At 33.8% G+C, this 17,193-nt stretch overlaps 1 long non-coding RNA gene across 1 annotated transcript in view; it reads right to left on the reverse strand.

The window, feature by feature from the left end:
• Positions 1 to 5,046: 5,046 nt before the first annotated feature.
• The window catches only part of LOC145693581 (uncharacterized), a 99,600-nt gene continuing 87,453 nt past the window's right edge, over positions 5,047 to 17,193 (reverse strand). Inside the window, exon 3 of the long non-coding RNA XR_014132808.1 lies at positions 5,047 to 5,382. This is a non-coding gene — a long non-coding RNA (uncharacterized LOC145693581). The remainder of the gene's footprint in view (positions 5,383 to 17,193) is intronic.

Below are 17,193 nucleotides of genomic sequence, written 5' to 3' on the forward strand. Positions count from 1 at the left end.
TAATTTGAAGTATTTATCAACTATCTCTATAAAAATTGTTACGGAAGTACCGCAGTATTCTGAAACATAGATATTTGGATAGGGCGCATATTAGTTCCTAAGTGAAGTCTTGGCCTGACCACGGTAGGTTCAATAGTGTTGTAGCTATGGACCTTTAAAGTCAATTTCTTTATGTTTTCGGCAGCCTATAATTCCGAAAGGAAACATTTATGCATCCAGATTGGTCTATACTTTTCGTTTTATCTTGGTGTCAGGAATCACCTCCCAAACGTTGTTGGTGTTGTTTTGAAACACCCTATAGACTAAAAGTTTCTTATGAGTCTTCGATCTTTCCATTCGAAAGCCTTGGGACTAGCAATAAAAATAAAATCTGATCATTGTAAACAGATTAAACTGTACTGTAATACAGTTTTGGGAAAGTATAATTATAAATAATGTGTCTGACGCAGACAATATACTACATTGGCGAAACTGGAATGCAGGTTATTAAAATATAGATTTTTTTTTTTTTTTTTTTTTGTAAATTTAAATGATAATTATACATATTTTCTATGTAGTCTCTGAGCTGAATTCGACAAGAATATACAAATAAAACAAAATCATTTAATATCTCTTCAGATAAAATTAAATAAATTCTACTGTAGAATCATATATAAACTAGCTTTGTTACAGAATCGTCTTGCTCTCTGCATGTCATGTCAGGATAATGCATTTTAAAATTCTAATTTTGGGTTGATGCTGTATTATATACCTGTAATTTCTTATATACTGGTAAGAAAGCTATCAAATTGAATGATATACCACACACATACACAGAAATACAACATATGTACTGATACAAAGTGCTTGTTCCCAAAGCAAGGAGGAGACCTAGAAATGTAGGAATCCGCAGGGAATCTCTTATCGAACATCGCCCCTTTTTAGGCTTAATCCCGTCAGAAGAAGATGTTGATTAATGTGAGTCTTGAAGTAGCATGGTCCATAAATTGTTTCTCTCTTTTTTTTTTCTTTCTTTCAGGGAGGGTTAAACCATTCCCCCCTCCCTTTTTGACCCTTTGCTCGAAATAGAGAATTAAATAAGTGAGTTGATCACCCCCTGCAGTGTCCACAGCAAGCATTCATAACCTCCCACGGACATTCCATCCAAAAACCTAGACCAAATTGGTAAATGATGTACGTTGTAATGAAAATGCAATTGCTTCGTATATGCTCATATTGGTTTGTGTATGATTCTAAGACAGCATTATTTAAAACATTCCACTACGTAGGTTAGTACATGTCACAGACTATAAAGAGTTAAATGGCAATATGATTCCTGTTACAGTTTATGTTGAAGTCATCCGGAGCCGAAGCGAAATATAGTAGAGAATTGCAAATAAGAGATAGAAATGGTCACTTTACTGTTTGTTCCTGTTGGTTATATGGAAACGTTATTTGCAAGAAATGACAAATAGCAGCCTAAGTATTTATCGCGATATTACATTAAAATATAAATTTTAGGAACTGTTTTTAACATATAATCATTTTAATAAGCATTTTTTTTTGGTATATGTGAAACTTCATGCATAATCAAGTATGCTTAACAACAACAATTATTATTATTATTATTATTATTATTATTATTATTATTATTATTATTATTATTATTATTATTATTATTATTATTATTATTATTTTTTAAATCAAAAGATCCAATATATTTCAGGCAAAAATTTTCTTGTAGGCCTTGTATCTCGAGAACTACATATAGTGTAGCCAAACCAAAACTAACAATTTACTCAATATGATGTGCCTATTCCGTAAAAATTACGAAAACTCAAATTAGGGACCATTGAAAAATTTTGTGGCATCTGATCCAAAAAATTCAATATATTTCAACCAATCAAACATTTTCTTGTACCCCCATATTTTGAGAACTACATGTAGTGTAGTCAAACCAAATGACAATTTTCTCAGTATGACGTGCTTATTCCGTAAAAAATACGAAAACTCGATTTAGTCCAAACTTTTGTAGGAAAGGCAATTAGATTGGATATATCTTGCGAAGAAATTCGTCTTCTTCATATCGCCATAGAAGGAAAGATGGAAGGAAAGTGAGGAACTGGCACCTTAGTTCCAAACTTTTGTGTCCCCTGATCCAAAAACTAATTCTTAGCCAAGATCACAATCTTTTGATCCATTTTTTTGATCATTCCTAAAATTCTTGTTTATATTAATTTTCACTCATTTAATTATGATTTGCTGCTGTAACTCTTCGAGTAATCGATTCTTTTGAAGTTATTGAATTTCGTGTTAAAATTATAGACAACTGCTTCACACGCCCCTAGTCCCAACCTATTCGTAGAGTTACTATATACGTATGATAATAAAGTTCAACTTCATTCACCAAAGATAAGGTTAAGCATACTCTCGCTTTGACCAGGACGGTCCTCGTTTGAAGATTCTTGACCTGGCAGCCGGTTTACATTTTGTCCCGCTTTTCAGTCATGACAATATTATTATTATTATTATTATTATTATTATTATTATTATTATTATTATTATTATTATTATTATTATTATTATTATTATTATTATTATTATTATTATTATTAAATATTCTGCCTTTCGGCAGGTCCTGGGACTAATGAGCTTGTTTTCCTTTTTCAATTTTAGATTCTGACCTGGAAGTGTTTCTTCCACGTTTTTCGCTCTTCAGTTTCCTCTTTTAACTCCCAATATTTTCTTCTATTTTCCAAATCATCGATCAGTTGTGTTCTTTTTCCAGTTCCTCACTTTCCTTCCATCTTTCCTTCTATGGCGATATGAAGAAGACGAATTTCTTCGCAAGATATATCCAATCTAATTGCCTTTCCTACAAAGAATGATGGCTAAAAGTGTCATCTTCCCTGCTATCCGTTTTAAACATCGTTTATTACTCATTCTGTCCATTTAATCTTCTCCATCTTCCTCCAACACCACATTTCGAAGTTCGCTAAATATTTTTTTCTCTAACTTCCGTAATGTCCAAGTCTCTGAACCATAGAGTCCAATACTCCATGCATAACTTGAATAACTTCTTCCTAAGTCCAATATTAATCGGCTAGTTAAGAGTGATCTTTTCTTGTTGAATGCTTCTTTGGCTATGGCAATTCTTAATGTGATCGTCAAAATACTTCCCAGATACTCAGGCCCGTATTTACATATTGTGCGCCCCTGTGCTCTTAATAATTTGTTGCCCCACTCACAAGCTTATGTCTCAAACAAGGAAAGAAACTGTGATTTTGCGAACATATTAGCTCTTGCTGAGTAGCAGTTTAGGAATTACAAATTACAAATTTACAACGTAATTTTAAAAGGCCTAATTCTATCAATGATGATTATGATGTGGTGTTCTGCTCGAAGTAGGTGTTTGACCCGAAGATCCCTGGGCTTTGGAAGTAGAAGGGGAGCGACAACCGAGTCCACAGAGAGATAGAGAACAGCCTACTAGAGATATAATGGAAGCATGATTTTGAGGCTGGGATTGGCTGACATTATTTTTCTTATAAGTTATCACCAATAATTATTGGTGGACGTCATTGTGAGACACCAATAATTATTGGTGATAACTTATAAGAAAAATAATTGTTTACATTATTCACCGTCAGTAATGGTTTAATAGCATTATTAATACAATAAGCTGTCTGTCTGTTTGTCTGTAGCACTTTTCAACTCGAGAACCATAATAGATAGAAACATGAAATTTTAATATGTTTTAAAGCTCTCAGAGAAATGATTGAAATGATCTGTTCCAGGACCCTAGGGCACACCTGGGCTGAGATATGGGGTGCAAAGTCCCCATAAGAAAACATGGTGGAATTTTAAAAATAATCGAAAACGACCAATATTAGAGTTGAATTCATAGTTTTTGATGTCGCTGAGTTTAACGGTATCAGTTTTCATGATATTCAAGTTCATCCTCACCTCTTCGGGTGGAGATGGTAGAGGATGACTTTAAAAATTATCAGGTAAGCTAGCTAATTAGTAACTACTGTAATTACAGCGAATTAAACATCTTAACATATTTTCTCGCACTTGCGCTTGACTCTGCGGGTTGCTAGTTTTAAATACAACGTACTTTATTGTGATTCTTTTTTAAAAAATCCAAAATTTTGCCACCCCCTAAATTCTGCCGCCCTGTACTCGAGCACAGAATAGCACTTACCTAAAAACGGGCCTGCAGATACTTGAAATTATCAACCTCTTCAAGTCCTCTTTGTTCTACACTGACCCGTAAGGGCGCGTTTCCACGGGATATTCTCATGACTTTCGATTTTTCGATGTTGATTTCCATTCCATATAGTTTCGCAGAGTGAACTATTTTGTCCATCATCTCCTGTAGCCCTCCTTTGATTCTAGCTATAATAACCGTATCTTCTGTATATCTGATCTTGTTAATGATCTGCCCTTTAATCTTGAAATTTTCAATTCCTATTAATGCTTCATTCATTAAACATTCAGTGTAAATATTGAGTAATTGGGGCAACATACTACATCCTTGTCTGACTCCACTTCCGATATACTAATGGTTTCTCATTCATTCAAACGCAACTTCACTCATTCTTGTATGTATATACAAGCTGCGAATGAGTCATCGTTCTCTCCAATTTACAATGATTTCTTTAAATATTTTTAAGAAGTTTGATCCAATTGACTCGGTCAAAAGCTTTTTATCAATCGACGAAGTCAAGATAAATAAGATAAATCTGGTTATATGCAATGTAAATAAATAAATAATATTAAACAATGAAACCCAAGAATTGAAGTAATATTAAATTTACACCCACTATGTGTAATGCGAATTTATTCGAAAAGAAAAGGACATTTAACTTGATTTGAAGAAATTGGTATAATCATATGAAACATTTGAAGGGAAACAGAAAAATGTTTCACATATAAATCAATGGACTAAGTTAAGTAAAATAATAAATAAATAAATAAAAGATGATGAACACTGTTAACAGGATTCACTATTAATTTCAGAATAAAATATGAGAAACTAAAATAAGAAAATAATATTTTTGACTGAAGAATGATTTATTATTATTATTTTTTAAATAAGTCCATACAGATACAGTTGCCAAACAGAATACTCATACCTTCTTTTACTAGGTCTTAAAATTAGGCACATACAAACTGATACTTCAATATAGCTCCCTTTATTGTTATTATAATGAGTGATCCGTACGAAAAATGCATTCTGTTATCTTAGTTATGCATTTCCAATTGTTTTTACTAATAACACTATAACAATTACAAATGATATAACGCAGAAAAGTGTATGGAATTCCGTAATATTTTTGACAATGTTTCTCCTCTTCTGATTTCATGTACTATAATTTGCTGGAATATCTTGATACTCTGTAAAAATAATAAAACGAGAAGTAATTATTAAATGTTTAACAGTGTGAATCAATATGACGGAAATGTAAGAAAGAGTTTATCAATACTGTAGTTTTATTATTTTTTTTTTTGTTACTACTTACATTTTTAGCATATTTATTAATTCATTGTTTTGTTTAATACAAAAACATAATAAACACGTAAATATTTAATTACATCTACTTAGCGTGATACACGGAACTGTTTAATGAACAATCCAAGGATGTTCTTCCACAAAATTCGACTGGCTAATTTAATTTTGCTTATAAATTAGAAACAATGTCATTAGAATTATCCATGAATGCGATTAGGCCATCGCTCATTATAACTTCTGTTGTATACTGTTTATTGTCGTCATCCATTCATCCATTTCACATAATTTCATGCACTTCTTTGTTTTCTAACAGGGCTCCAAGTGTTTAAACTAGGGACGGGCAAAACCGGTTTTTATAAAAAAACAACCGGAAACCGGTTTCTAGAAAATCCGAAACCCGAAAACCGACATTTCGGTTTTCTCCAAAACCGGTTCGGTGAAAACATTTGGAAAACACATAAAACTATTTCTGCGGAAACAGATTCGGTTTCCGGAGAACAAAGAAACACTATTCTGGGTCAGAAATAGAACAAGTTTTGGATAAAACCGGAACCGGTTTTGAAGAAAACTGAAACCAGTTGGAAAAAAGTGTTTTTGTGCCCACCACTAGTTTAAACCCATTCTGAGTAGCCCCAGAGCAGAAGATTTACACTATCGTCGCAACTAACTTCATATATCCTTGTGTTCTGTTACCTGCATTTCATTTCATCATACATATATTACATACCATCCTCAGGTCACCTTCTTCTATTTGCCTAACCAGATAAATATATCAATCAATAAATAATCCCATCTTCCAATGAAACTACCAATAAATGAATGCCCATTGCCACAGAGAAGGCGTTACCTTCTGTGGCCCGCCCATCTTTGGACGAAAATGAAATTGCACTTTAAAAAAAATATATTTAAATGAAACTACGTGATCATCTACACCCAGGTTTAATTTTTCGTAAAGCTCAGTGGGACCAGTTAGCATGGGATATCCAAGTTCTATTTCTAGCTGGAGTGCATGTAGTTCGGATCCCACGTTAAGCTGTAGAACTGCGCCTCATATAGCCTCGCTGCTGAATGGGAGGTTAAACTCAAAAATCAATCAATCTTCTTCTGTATCGCCAATATCAACGTATGTCTCTCTGGTGTCTTGACTTGTAATACCTTACCTCATTAAATAAAATTTATGACGAAGGGTCGTATCTCAAAATCTCACTTTTTCAGACATAAAGGAAGAAATATAATTCCATAGAGAAGGAAAAGGTTAAATATGCAACAATGTGAAGCTTATTATCAAAACGTCCCGTGTCCATCCAACAAAAATTTTGGCAAATCAAAAAAACTAATAATTATTTTAAAAGGTTATAAATATTGTAAGATTTGGTGTAGAAATTCTTTAAACCATTATTGCCTTATTTTATAAACAAATTCCATTATTCAAGACACAAGTAATGAATAATAAAGGTATTTAATTTGGACAAGATACATTTTGAAACTAAAAAATGGACAAGGGACGTTTTGAAAGCAAATCTATCGGGCAAGAGACAATTTGATACAAAATAATGAATATCTGGAATTATTTTCTTCTTCTTGATTACCACTCATACCTATGAAAATGAACTGCGATACTCCACAGACGTCTGACAAATAACTTTTCTAAGTGCTTTCAAACTTCAAGCACCAATTTTACTAAGAAATAAGTGGAACAATATGGCTGATATGACCTCTACAATGTAATCACCATAAAATATAAAGTTATCGCACAATTCTTTTGCCAATCATCTCGGTTGAGCCAAAGGTACCAACCAACTAGTTTGTAGGCTTAAATATCCATTAAATGTTCTAGAAAGCAATAATTAAAGCACTTTTGTGTCAAGTAATTGCTGAGGAAAATCCATAGACAAGAGACAGTTTGAAATAAAACAGCAAGAATCGTGTTCAAGTGGGAATGGATATAGGACGTTTTGGTTCGAAACTTTATTGCTGTAAGGTGTCCGCCATTTTGCAGTGGACAAGAGACGTTTTGAATAAAAGTGCATATTTCAAATCCATTTTTCTCTGCGTTCTGGGACGTTTTGACCAGAAATAAAAGTACAAAGATGTAAATAATTATTCGATGATTCCGTGTATATTGATATCTCGATTTTCCAAAAAAGTTGACAAGAGACGTTTTGATAATAAGCTCCAATTGATCATCTGGAATATTGTATATGACGAGTTATTACATATTCAACTGCTTTCTTGTCTACGTTATTATTATTATTATTATTATTATTATTATTATTATTATTATTATTATTATTATTATTATTATTATTATTATTATTATTATTATTATTATTATTCAGACATGATTAGTATTTATGTCTGAAAAAGTGAGATTTTGAGATACGACCCTTCCTCAAATAATTAACGTAATAAATTCTAGAATTTTTCTAAACGCCTTACTTCTCAAAAACAAAGGCACACACCATGGTGGAAAGACTACACCATGGCACACACTAACGTATAGTAAGTGATGACCAGGTACCAACAACAGATGAAGAAAAGGCAACTGTCCTGAGGAAATCTGAAATCTTGAGGAAGTTTGAAATCAGTTCATTTTTTTTTAGTGCATTCATTTATCCGGTGAATTAATTTTCTGTTTCCTTTGAAATAAACTAGAATTTTAGTGGTTTACTTTTATTGATTTCTTTTTCTTTTCAAATCTAGTTCAATATGCCTGTTTTTTTTTTTTTTCAAAATGAATTTACGTTATACAAAAAATATCATTAAAATAAAACAATTAAAATTAAAGTTCACTTCAAAGAAAACAGAAACATAATTCGCCGGATAAATCAATGGACTAAAAAATAAAGATGGCACGGGTATTCAACAGCGTTGAGAGTACTGCTATCTCCAAAACGATGTATGTATTTTTTTATATATATATTTATTTAGGTTAATTAAAAGAAACAGGACTTCACTATTTCTCTCTTATTGAATTACGTGCTGCTGTCCCAAAATTTTTATCCAAAATGTGAAGCTACAAAAAAGATGAAACGGGTGCCTAAGTTCTTGACACGGAAGACCCAGAGGCAGTTAGACCCGGAGCAAGACAAACCCATGACCTGATGTGACCCGGAGAGAACGAGACATCATCATATACATGGATTACATGTCAAATATGTGTAAGGCTGCTAATATAAATCTAACAAACACAATTGAAGACTCGTTGTAGAAAACAATGTAAGCACTACCTTGCAATTGTTTCACTTGTTTGATTTTTTTTTAATACGTTTATGTCTTGGTTAGATTTTCATACTTCGTTATATGCTAGGTTATATTTCTAAGCAATAATATTTTCTATTTTGTGACACTATATTTACTATATTTTGCCTTTACCGTAAGAGTAATTTTTGTGTTTGGCACTTACATGGTTTTCTACAGCGTGTTATCAATTTCTCCTGTTTCTCTCTTTTTTATCACTAAATTTTAATATTCTTTCTCACTTGTTAATTGTGTCCTTGTGTGCCAAAGGGATACACTGAAAGATAACTACAAGGTTCAACAGAGTATAAACGCTGTAAAATAGTTCTGACAAACACGATTTTCTCCTCTCTCTCTCTCTCTTTCTGTCTTGTCATTAAATCTATCATTTTCTTTCTCCTTTGTTGAGTGCGTTCTTGTGTGCCAAAGTGTTGCACTGAAAGATAACTACAAGGCTTAACAGAATATAAATGTCCTAATCACAGAAAACATAAGCTGCATGTTTTTCTTACGCGAAATCGTCAAAGTTTGATAGAACGAACCTATAAAACTTGTAGTTTAGAATATAAAAGAATGCTGCTGAGCCCAAATAGTGTTATCTCATAGTCTAAGTTAAAAAAAAAGATCAGCATTTGAACATGAATTAAGCATGAAATATTCAAAACATGGTATCTTGATTAAGAAATGTCACACCGGAAATCAAATAGTAAGTGAATGTTAAAGCTCGAGTACTGAAGATCATTAATCAACTATAAAATTATATAATAATGCTTCAGAGCTGTTGCGGATTTTCTTCGGGTCTGAGAAGTGAGACTCACATCCGGATGATCTAGACCAAAGTCAAGACCCTGTTGACCCGTTAATCCATATCCGTTCCACCACTGCTACAGCCACCGCAATAATGTAAATCGTCGCAACCATTACTCAATGTGAGGTGAATTAATATAATTAGGCCTAGATACAGTATATTACTTAAGAAATACGAAGTTAAATACCTCAGTAATTGAAGGTACAAATGAACTCTACTCTGTGTGAAAGAGATCCAATCAGAGTAATTATGTCCCGTGGTCCGAAGAACAAGTTCTATTATATTTTCGTCTTTTTGGCCAGAAGCTCTTTCACAAACAATCTCCACTTACACCGGTACACCCTAAATTTTCTTCTCTAATCAGGTACTTCATTTTTTTTTTAAGCTGTATAATTTTAAAGTCAAACATTAACTTTCTCCGTCCCATAAAGGAAATAATCATACTAACAACTTAACATTTCTTCTGACTGTGAGTGTAGCACTATTGTCTTGATCTTGAAGTACGAAACTCTTCAAGCTAGATTGTTAGCACTCATCTTCGGCGGTTGTGGTACCATAGTTCGATTCCTTATAGACTTACAGATTTGAACCAACATCTATAACAACTAAGACTAAACTTGGTTTTAAAAACAGTAGCCATTTCTTGTTAGAAAGACAATTCGAACCAGTTTTGTATAATCATTAAGTTTTTGTCAGAAGGGTACAATATTTTTAAGGGTAAAATGGGAATGCAGTGTTGTTTTACGTAATGTTGATGTGCTTTTTGGTTTTGATGTTGATTTCCAAAGTATAGCAAATACTCCTCGGTATTCGTAGATTTCTTTAAGAAAATTTCTCTCGACTGACACAAAATTTTCCCTAGTTTATTGAGGGTCCAAGTCCAATGGCAGAAGTTAGGTCATAAGATTATTATGGCTATATTAAAGGAAGTGCCAACCACATTTGTCACATTTGTTTTTTGCTTGTTTCTTTTACTTTTTTTCTCACTTGTTTTTACAAAAAAAAAAAAAAAAAAAAAAAAAATGGGTACAAATTATGCTCCTTTGAACACAACGCACACATTCGCTATTGCTATTGTATTGATTCATTTTTGAAGAATAAATAAAAGTTTAAACATTTATGTTGGTCAACTAGTCTATGCGAGAATTTCCCCTGGATTTCCACGTTTTATAGAAAAGAAATCCCATTTTCCCTTTTTGCTAAATTTATGTACGAAATTTACCATAAACTACGAACACTGATACTACTACGGATGTTTTCCTCTGTTGAGACAAGTCTTTCTCCTTTTTTTCTTTTTTGATGGAGAGAAAGAGAGAGATAAATTATCACTCTGATCGATTTCAACTTCAACCCAAATTGAAGTCTTAACTCCCAAGGGAATTGCATAGGGATGCGCACGAGACAAGTCGAGACAGGATTTTCCTCAGAAAATTCGAGTCGAGACACGGCTCTTCCAATAGAGAAATATACATTTTTTCGAGTCGAGACATCACTTTTACAGCACATCTTCGAGATGAGACAGCTACAAATCTTGTCTCGTGCGCATCCCTAGAATTGCACATCATATTTCGTAATTTTTTGCAATCACACTCAGACCTACTTGGAAACATTCTATTAAACATTATTATTATTCTTATTATTCTTATTCTTATTATTATTATTATTATTATTATTATTATTATTATTATTATTATTACAATATACTGTATTATCTTGTTGCTGTGAAAAACATTCTAAATATTTTTGTGGCAGAAGCTTCTTCCAAAATATATCTGTAGCTGTTTTGATGTTAAGTTTCTCATTGGACTAATGGAGGCTTCTTTCTCTGATATACTTACGTAGTACAAGGTGCACGTTAACCAACCAGCAAGCAGTGAAGCGACCAATATATATTTATCTTTTATATAAATAGAAAGAACGAACGAAATGTACCCGAAGATACAACGCAAGACAATTGACTCTTTCTTGTAGCCGCCATTAGCTTCGGTGATGCGTGCAGAAAGATTGGACAATAAGGGGAAACCAGTAGACGAACTCCTTCCTTTTTTAAAAAAGAAAACAAAAAACACAAGTTATTATTGTCTTCCGTTGGTTATACACAGCTACATTCGACAGTTTAAACCATCCGATCTCTTGAAGCAATGACAGTGCACTTTGATTGTCCTTCGTTGTGGAGAAATCGTTCCAAATTGAGAACAATTTTCCCCCCTTCCTCCACGAACTCCTGCATTTGCCCTGTTTTTCCAGACGACGACGATTCTTTCAAGTTCCGAAAGAATTGTTTACAAGCAAAACCAAAAAGAAATGTCGGTGTTTTTGAAGTCCTAAAGGTATTTTTGGTTCTTTCTTTGTTACAGCTGCAAATAACAGATTTTTTTTGTTCTTTCCTTCTGCCCAGTTTCGAATGTCTTTTGGATTTCGTCTATTATGGAACAAAGATTTGAAACTGTTTCTGTCTTCTTTCATACATTAAGATTGTTCACAATATAACCGACGTCTGGACACACATTCTTTGCTTCTTTTCCAGTTAAAAGGTTTCTCCCTCTCTCTTCGTCTGGAAAAATGTAAGATAATGACATAACAATGGACGCAACTCAAATTACGTTTCACTTCAATAAGAAACACAAAAATTACATATTGAAAATTCTTGAACATGACACGGTTAAGACGCAGTTCTCTCTCTCTCTCTCTTTTTTTAATGCTAATATTAACGATAAGTTAATGATCACTTTGCAGACCAAATCACATTATTATGAGATGTAGTCTGGTACAAAAATAAATAAATAAGTAAATAAATAAATAAAATCCATATAATTAGACATATAGGTCTATAAAAATGAAAGTGACTATGTCTGTGACTTCGTACGGTATCTCTTAAACCACCCGACTGATCTCGATCAAATTTTCAACGTAGAAGAGGTTCGGGTTTGGGATGGTTTTTATAATTTCTTTGACGGTACACCGTAGGGAAAGCAGGCCCGTATCCAGGTGGTTTAGGGGGGCCGGACCCCCCTAAATTTTTGCTGGCCCACCTAAAATTTCACGGTAGGCTTGCAAATGAACTATTATATGGTGCTGATATGGTTGGATTGGGCCCCCCCTAACTTCAGCCGGGCCCCCCTACATTTTTGGGCTGGCTACAGGCCTGGGAGGAAGAGATATTTTAAAATGATCGAAAATGACCGATATGCCCTATTAGTGTCGAATCTATAGTGTTCAGGGCCGCTGAGATGAAGAGTAACACTTCCGATTCCGTTTAAATCCAAATTCAGTCCCGAAACTTGGGGTGAGGAGAAGGAAGGAGAGAACCCCTTGCTTCTCACATGGGAAACTTTATGTGGCAATGTATCGAGTTCGAAATTCCGAAAATCTATGTGTTCTGGTTGAAGAATGCAAGACAAAAAAAAAAAAAAAAAAATCATCTATCAGAGAGCGCTTTAGTAGTAGCGCTAACGGAACATATTACTACTTTTTTCTTATTTTAACTCAGCGAAGCGGGTAATTATATGTGAGAATTATTAATACATTGGAGTGAAATATATACAGAGTGTTTCAAAACAACACCGACAACCTTTGAGAGGTGATTCCTGACACCACGATAAGACAAAAAGTATAGACCAACCTGGGTGCACAAATGCTTTCGTTCAGCTACGGGCATATAATTTGAAGCACTCATCAACTACCTCTATGAAAATTGTTGCGGAATTACCGCAGAATTCTGAAACATGGATATTTGGATAGGGCACATATTCGTTCCTAAGTGAAGTCTTGACCCGACTACGGTAGGTCCCATAGTTTTGGAGCTATGGATCTTCAAACTTTAAACTCCGATTAGTGATAATTTCAAACCCTTGTTTTATTACAAGTGTAAACTCTTTAGTCAATAAAGAGAAGGACGTGGATCATGGGTCAGAGTTGATGACGATAGGTTTTGGTGGGTGGTGGGTTTTGGGTCAAGTTTTCATGGACCCACGCCGTTTCTGATTGTATTACGCGGGGAATACGCCACGCCTTTAAAATTCGAAAAGGGAATTGAAAAAAGGCAATTCCCATCTATAAGGCGCTCCCTTAGTGTTGAAAGGTAATAAAGCAATATATATATATATATATATATATATATATATATATATATATATATATATATATTTTAAACGTTTTCTTGAAGAAAAATAAGTGTACTAAAAAGTAAAAAAAATATTTTAAAAAATTGCCTCACAAAACTATCAATGAACAAATAATAAAAGAAATTAGGAGAGCTCTAATATACAATCAGTTGATTTACATGGGAATTGAAGAATTTATAAATTGACTATATATGAGAGCGCAACCAATGCTTTTGTTTTTAGTTAAACATAAATAGAATCTTTCTTTAATGAAAGCACAAGTCAAAAAATATATATTTCACTTTTTAGTATTAATTGCTTTGCTTGTTAGTTTTTTTCGAAGAAAGATTTTTTAAATTTTTTCCCTAAATGTGATATGTAAGATCGTGAAAATTTGATATTTTGTTCGAATTTGTGAATGTTAGCTCCTGCAGACTAGGTAATCCTGCTTACTCAAGAGTAAGGATGGTTGCATAGGAAAAAGGCTGACTGATCTTTAAAAACAAATAAATATTCTAATACTATATTGTATTGTGATCCGATTTCTGTTGTTGTGCACAATTTCATCATTGTATTTGTATGATGTCGGGAAATTAATTAAATTATGGTTGTAGCATGTAGGGGACACGTTTGAACCGTTGTTAAGCTAAAGAAAAGCATGTAGGTATAATAAGAAAAGATATCAATTAAGAGTGATGAAGAAATACTTATTTTGTATTTCTATGGATTTACCATTTGGAAAACAAACTACGTTCCACAAGACCTCAGTGTGGTAATGGTAATATATGATAAATGTCATAAAAAAAAACATTTTTGTAAGATTTATGCAGCACTTTAATTTTCAAGAGGAAAAAAGTTTCTAATTGATGGGCTGCACTTAGTGTTGCACACGAGACGAGACGAGACAGAAACAAGGTTTTCTTGGCCCGTTTCGTATATCTTTTGTAGAAGTTTTTTCTTATCTTGATTCTCGAAAGGTTCTTTCTTGTCTCGTCTCGATTCTCGACAAGCTTTCTTTTGCATCGTATCGAAAATTTCTCCTCTCGATTCGCAAATGGTTCTCTCTCGTTTCGTTTGAAGTCTCGGCAAACTTCTCGTCTTTTTCCAAAAAATTCTCGTTTTGTTTTGACTTGTAAATTTATATACAGTAAACTTCTGATTATCGGCCTAATGTGGTGGAAGGGTAGAACGGATAACAAAAAAAGTGAGATACGCAGCAGTTCTATAATACCCACTTCTTGTTCGACCTCATGAAATCTCATTTTTATTAATATTTTCTGACCTCTCAATATAGATTAGTATTTCATAAATATTTGTTATGTATTCTACGAGGGTCGCTCCGAAATTAATGACTCCTATTTTTTGTGTTGACTTTGTATGTCCGTGCCAGATGTCGTTGTTGTAGTGCTAATGCTTGAACCTTCCTCTTTTATTTGCAGCTGGTTCCGTTGTTCTGCGGTAGTTGGCGCCAGCATCGGAGTGTTCCAAAATGGAGCCTGATATGGACGTGCGTATAAAACAACGAAGCGTGATTGAATTTCTCACTGCTGAAGAAATTGCGTCGATTGAAATCCATCGACGCTTGGTGAAGGTTTATGGAGACGATACAATAGACGTGAGTAATGTGATGCGATGGGTACGGCATTTTCAAGGTGGTGAAAAGGGTGTTCATGACAAGCCACGGCCCGGTCGACTCTGCACAGCTGTCATCCTTCGCAATGTAGATCGTCTTGATCAACTCATCCGGGCTAATCGCCGGATAACCAGAGAATTGTGTACAAAGCTGAATGTCGGCTGTAATGCCTTGGGGAAAAAATGCTGGAACATCTTGGTTATCGCAAAGTCTATGCGAGATTGGTGTTGCGGATGCTTACAGAAAATCACAAAACTCAGCGAATGGAAATTTGTCGGGACCTGCTGGACTACGTGCCTCTGAAAGATGGACTACGTGGCGAACATTTTCAAGGCTCGAAAGCTGTTGCCAAAGCTGTAAGGAAGTGGTTAGCATCAGCTGGTTTCGATTTTTACAAGCGCGGTATGCAGACTCTGGTTCATCGTTGGCAAAAGTGCATAACGAGTGATGGGAACTATGTGGAAAAATGACAGTATGTAGCTGAAATATTGCTGTGTTTAGCTGTGCTGTTGTTATTTATGTATCTCCATTAGTTTCCATAAAAAAAAAAAACATAGGAGGCATTACTTTCGGAACGACCCTCGTAGCTACTGCACGTTTAAAAAATATATATCAGTTCAAGAATAAAGGTATTGTACACATTTTAAGACTAATTTCATGATGTCTAATGTAATTGCTGGAAAATGAACTAATGTAAACCAATCGGTTCTCAACTTTTCCATTGGTATACTACTATATATCGTCCGTATCACCCAGCAACGGCTCGCATACCGCAGGTTGAGAAAACATTATGTACACTGTACATACAGGGGGTACATGCATACAATTTTAAAATAAACAAAACGTTAACGTTAATAAATGATTACACAAATGCGAGAAAAGTAGGCCTAAAACAGTAAAAACTTAGTTTTTAACCTTTGAAAATGTCCTTAACAAATAACAACTACTCCTTGGTATAATCGCGTTTTTATGAAAACGTCAGAAGTTATGTAAATCGTTTAAAAAGTATTTCTAATTTAAATACGAAGCAGTTCTTTTTTTTTTTTTTTAACTAGCTTAATAGCCGGATGGTCTAAAGTTTGCTGTATTTGACTTTTTGAAATAGTGCAGACAGTAGTTTTGGTAGATTAATTTATTAATAGGACCAGTGGTGGTTCGTGCTTAAATCCAGCATAACTTGCGTGGCACAAAATACAGTGACCATTTCTCTGGAGGCTTACAAGCATATAATATTCTGATGGACTGCAGGATGGTTGTTTGGGTTGCACAAAATTAATGTGGGAATCCCAGTATCTTTAATTTGACACAAACTAGTAGTATACCATACGTAGTATTTTCAAATATGAAAAACGGGAGAATTTTGAGCAAATGACTTTTTACATAGACTATTTTCCACAACCTTTAACTTCCTTTTATGTCTTAGATACGATACTATCTGTATAGGAGTATGATATGGGTTTCAAGTTACTTCTCTCGTCTGTCCATTGAACATTTAATCCATTGCTATAAGTATTTTTGAACATGTGTTTACAATTCAGGTATAATTAAGAGCATATAGCATAAAGCGGAATCATCTTTTTATTAGGATATTTATATCTTTTATAAATTATAAGATGTAAATAATGCCACGGACCAACTGACTTGGTCTACCACCAATTAGGAAAGACTGACTGAGGTAGAACATTCTATTGTAGGCACTCAGATGTCACAGAAGAACTATAGGAAAAGTGCGTTGACGTCCAAGAAAATTTATGTGGAAAAACAATAGTATAAATATGGTCTTCATAATTTGCAAGTAAGTCGAAACAAATTTTTTGAATGGTCCTCGCAATAGCATTAACACATAAAAATGCTGATTTTGAATGACTATTAAAATTTCCTCAGGTAACGTCTAAATAGGCACCTGCTCAAA

Source organism: Thermobia domestica, chromosome 8 (genome assembly GCF_964235325.1).
Source record: "Thermobia domestica chromosome 8, izTheDome1.hap1.1, whole genome shotgun sequence".
NCBI classification, from domain to species: domain Eukaryota; kingdom Metazoa; phylum Arthropoda; class Insecta; order Zygentoma; family Lepismatidae; genus Thermobia; species Thermobia domestica.